We start from the raw sequence: 5,462 nt of genomic DNA on the forward strand, positions 1-5,462 counted from the left end.
AAGCTTTACTCTGTATCTAACCCCGTGCTGTCCCTGTCCCTTGTGATGGGGGGGACAGTGTAGAGGGAGCTTTACTCTGTATCTAACCCCGTGCACAGTGTAGAGGGAGCTTTACTCTGTATCTAACCCCGTGCTGGCCCTGTCCCTGGGATGGGGGAGACAGTGTAGAAGGAGCTTTACTCTGTATCTAACCCCGTGCTGTCCTTGTCCTTGGGATGGGGGGACAGTGTAGAGGGAGCTTTACTCTGCATCTCACCCCGTGCTGTCCCTGTCCCTGGGATGGGGAAGACAATGTAGAGGGAGCTTTACTCTGTCGCTAACTCCGTGCTGTCCCTGTCCTTGGGATGGGGGGACAGTGTAGAGTGAGCTTGACTCTGTATTTAACCCCGTGCTGTCCCTGACCCTGGAATAGGGGAGAAAGTGTAGAGGGAGCTTTACTCTGTATCCACACCCGTGCTCTCCCTGTCCCTGGGATGGAGGGGACAGTGTAGAGGGAGCTTTACTCTGTATCTAACCCCGTGCTGTCCCTATCCCTGGGATGGGTGGACAGTGTAGAGGGAGTTTGACTCTGTATTTAACCCCATGCTGTCCCTGACCCTGGAATAGGGGAGAAAGTGTAGAGGAAGCTTTACTCTGTATCTAACCCCGTGCTGTCCCTGTCCCTGGGATGAGGGGACAGTGTAGAGAGAGCTTGACTCTGTATTTAATCCCGTGCTGTCCCTGACCCTGGAATAGGGGAGAAAGTGTAGAGGAAGCTTTACTCTGTATCTAACCCCATGCTGTCTCTGTCCTGGGATGGGGGGGAACAGCGTAGAGGAAGCTTTACTCTGTATTTAACCCCGTGCTGTCCCTGTCCCTGAGAGTGTTTGATGGGGAACAGTGTGGTGGGAACATCATTATCTGTTTACAAGTATAGAGTGAACCGTCAGAGGGTCAGCGCTGAGGGAGTGGGCACTGTTGGAGGGTCAGTGCTGAGGGAGTGGGCACTGTCGGAGGGTCAGTGCTGAGGGAGTGGGCACTGTTGGAGAGTCAGCGCTGAGGGAGTGTGCACTGTCGGAGGGTCAGCGCTGAGGGAGTGGGCACTGTTGGAGGGTCAGCGCTGGGGGGCGGGCACTGTCGGAGCGTCAGTGCTGAGGGAGTGGGCCCTGTTGGAGGGTCGGTGCTGAGGGAGTGTCGCACTGTCGGAGGGTTAGTGCTGAAGGAGCGGGTACCGTCGGAGGGTCAGCGCTGAGGGACTGTACACCCTCGGAGGGTCAGTGTTGAGAGTGTGGGCACTGTCGGAAGACTCGTCTTTCACTGTAAGAGGGTTGGATCCCACTGCCGTCTCAGGTCAATGTGACAGTATGCAACAGCTAATCAGGACAGGTCTGAGGCCCTGCACTTGTCCACAAGTCAATGTGGAAGCAAATGGGAACGCGATGCAGGACAACAGTAACCTGTGCTTTGTAAATATGGGAAACATTTGTATGTCGAGTGTTTAAAATTACATCCCTGGATGGGATTAGGTTCGTAATTATTGGTGTTGTAAAGTTGATCATCTGTCAGTTGGGGAATTAGTGGGTGAAAGTTGTGGCAGTGCAGGAGGGTGCAAGTGAAGATTATTTTCTGTTCTGGTGACAAATTGTTATCCGGGGAAACAAGACTGAGGTAAATAAAATGGCGCAAAACATTCCTTATTGCTGCTGGTCGGACCTTGGTGCAAAATGGCCGCCCCCTTTCCCTACATCACCCCTGACAACACCCCAGGATATGTCAATCAATTGGCCATTTTCACTTTCAAAGTTTGTCAAAGACGCGGCAGGGAATTTAGCGGATGTCATTGGATGGAAATTAGAGGCTGGAATAGGTTTCGAACGATCAAAAGAGCTGCTCCGGGGCCTAGTGATGTCGGCCATCTTGAAGCCTGGCAATGCATGTGAATGAGAAGGCGGGGGGGGAGGGGCGGAAGGCAGAGGCAGTCGGAGCTCACCTGGTGAGTGAACTCGTGGGCCAGCACCAAGGTCAGGGCTCGCAGGCTGCTCTCCGATTCCTCCTTGGCGTCGTACAACAGGTTCACCTCCCGGAAGATGATGAGGCCCCAGTTCTCCATTCCTCCACTCTCGAAACTGGGCACGGCCACCAGGTCTGAGGAGATCCCAGCAAGCCACGGTCAGTCACAGAACCATACAGCATGGAAACAGACCCTCTGCCCCAAAAAGTCCACAACAAGCAGACATCCCAATCTGACCTAGTCCAATTTGCCAGCAGTTGGTCTATATCCCTCCTAACCTTTCCTATTCGTGTACTCATCAGATGCCTTTTAAGGGGAGGTAAGGATAGATTGTGTCACATAGAGTCATAGAGATGTACAGCACGGAAACAGACCCTTCGGTCCAAACTGTCCATGCCGACCAGATATCCCAACCTAATCTAATCCCATTTGTCAGCACTTGGCCCATATATCTCTAAATCCTTCTTATTCATATACCCATCCAAATGTCTTTTATGGGAAGCTGAGGATAGACGGTGTCACCCAGACTCAGAGAGATGTACAGCACGGAAACAGACCCTTCAATCCAACCCGTCCACGCCGACCAGATATCCCAACCCAATCTAGTCCCACCTGCCAGCACCCGGCCCATATCCCTCCAAACCCTTCCTATCCATGTCCCCATCCAAATGCCTTTTAAATGCTATCATTGTACCAGCCTCCACCACTTCCTCTGGCAGCTCATTCCATACACGTACCACCCTCTGTGTGAAAAAGTTGCCCCTCAGGTCACCTTTTATATCTTTCCTGTTGTTATGAAGATGTGGGTGTACTGTACTTTCAAGGGAGCTGAAATTTATGACGAGCACAGTGTTCCAAACAAGGTAACAGTGTAACATTTGGTCACACAACGAGTTAAGAGTTGTGTTGCCTGGATACAAAAACAAATTCAAATTCGATCAATCAGTTTAAATTATGCCCCAAGATACCAAACTCCAATCAAGTTTGAATTTAGTATTTTGATAATATTAAAACCAATGAAACGGTCCGCTGCTTTGGGGTATAAGTATTAGATATTTTGAACAGAGCGTTAAAGAGCACTAACAAAAACAGACTGCCCACAGAACTGCTCTCTGAAAGGTACCTTTATCTGTAAAAGACCTGTGAAGCGAAATCCCAAAAAGACAGGGGAAAATCTGCAGAGGACACTCGGCTAAGCTGACTGGTTTCGAAACATGATTTGTAAGTCCTAATTGGGACATTCTTTTATCAGACCAGTACCGTCGAGGGGGAAGGTAAAAGATAGGTTTTGGAGAATTGAGTCGTAAGTAGTTGTTGGTTAATTATTCTGTGTTCGACTTTAAAAAAATAAAGTTGTTAATTTTAACTTCAAATAGTGACTTTTGTGATAGTTCTTTGCCTCCTGAATTTTAACAGATTACAGCGCAGGGTGAATCTTTTCTGGTGTTGCTGGTTTAAATTAGCAGAAGGGTTTACCCTGTGTCACAACGCTGTTATGACGGTGAAGGCATGTGCTTTCAAATAGAGCGATTGCTGTTCTGAACTGAGAGCTTACCTATGTATGTGTCTAGGTGATAGTAGAGATGGAAATGTGTTGCTGGAAAAGCGCAGCAGGTCAGGCAGCATCTAGGGAATGGGAGAATCGACGTTTCGGGCATTAGCCAGCAACACATTTCCATCTCTGATCTCCAGCATCTGCAGACCTCACTTTCTCCTCTAGGTGATAGTACCAGAGTGTACTGGAAAATTGAAAATAAGTAACATTTGGCTGTGAAATGGATACCTGAGTTGGTCGCTGTTTTGACAACAATTCAAGTTTGATTAATCAGTTTAAAGTACGCCCCAGGATACTAAAACCCAATCGAGTTTGAATTTATTGTTTTGCCAACATTGCACCAATCAGATGATCTGATATTGGGTGGGGGGGGGTATAAAAATGTGGCCATTTTGAAAATTGAAGAGAGAGCAACTGCCAGCGAGATAGAAAAGCCTGGAGATCGAACACCTTGATCTCCAAGAAATTAGGAACACTCTCTATCGAAGGTATCTTTTCATATGAAATATATTCGCAGTATAAAGAAAGAGGATGACCCAGGGAGATCTTCAGCCAGAAGAAGACAGACACCAAAGATGACAGCGGCTGTTTGGTTTTGAAATTAAGTTGATATAATTTTAATAAGTGTTTTATCGGAATAGCATATTGGTATAGAGTTAGAGGCAGGTAATAAGCAGTTTAGAGAAACAGAGGCTGAGAGTTGCGAATAGTTGCTGTTTAATGTTCACTTTTAGAGTTAAAGAATAAATTGATATTATTTTCATTAAATTGTGGAATTTAGGGGGTTCTCTGTCATTCATATGTTAACAGATTATGAGGCAAGGTGAGCTTTACTGGGTGTTTGGTTTAATTAACAGAAGGGTTCGCTGCTGTATCAAAACATTCCCCTCTCACCTTTAACCTATGCCCCTCTAGTTCTGGACTCCCCGACCCCAGGGAATACACTTTGTCTATTTACCCCATCCATGCCCCCTCATGATTTTATAAACCTCTATAAGGTCACCCCTCAGCCTCTGACCCTCCAGGGAAAACAGCCCCAGCCTATTCAGCCTCTCCCTGTAGCTCAAACCCTCCAACCCTGGCAATGTCCTTGTGAATTATGTCTGCACTGTCTCAAGTTTCCGATAGCAGAGAGACCAGAATTTAATGCACCATTCCAAAAGCAGCCTAACAATGTCCTGTACAGCAGCAACATGACCTCCCATCTCCTGTACTCAATATTCTCACCAATAAAGGAAAGCATACCAAACGCCTCCTTCACTACCCTATCTATCTGTGCCTCCACTTTCAAGGAACCATGTACCTGCACTCCAAGGTCTCTCTGTTCAGCAACACTCCCCAGAGCCCTATCATTACCTACCATGGGATACAAAGAGCCAGAAACTTGGGTACAGTTCCAGCCTCAGGTGACTGTGTGGATTTTGTGCAATCACCCACCCCACCCCCTCCCATCACATCTGCGTGGGTTTCCTCCAAGTGCTCCTGCTTCTTCCCACAGTCCAAAGATGTGCAGGTTAGGGTGGGTTGGCCATGCTAAATTGTCCCATAGTGCCCAGGGATGTGCAGGTTAGGGTGGGTTGGCCATGCTAAATTGTCCCGTAGTGCCCAGTGATGTGCAGGTTAGGGTGGATTGGCCATGCTAAATTGTCCCATAGTGCCCAGGGATGTGCAGGTTAGGGTGGGTTGCCCATGCGAAATTGTCCCATAGTGCCCAGGGGTGTGCAGGTTAGGGTAGGTTGGCCATGCTAAATTGTCCCATAGGGCCCAGGGATGTGTAGGTTAGGGTGGATTGATCCATGCTAAATTGTCCCATAGTGTGGATGGATGTGCAGGTTAGGATGGATTGGCCATGCTAAATTGTCCCAGGGTGCCCAGGGATGTGCAGGTTAGGGTGGATTGGCCATACTAAATTGTCCC

The sequence above is a fragment of the Chiloscyllium plagiosum genome, unplaced genomic scaffold, assembly GCF_004010195.1.
Source record: "Chiloscyllium plagiosum isolate BGI_BamShark_2017 unplaced genomic scaffold, ASM401019v2 scaf_60, whole genome shotgun sequence".
Classification (NCBI taxonomy): Eukaryota; Metazoa; Chordata; class Chondrichthyes; order Orectolobiformes; family Hemiscylliidae; genus Chiloscyllium; species Chiloscyllium plagiosum.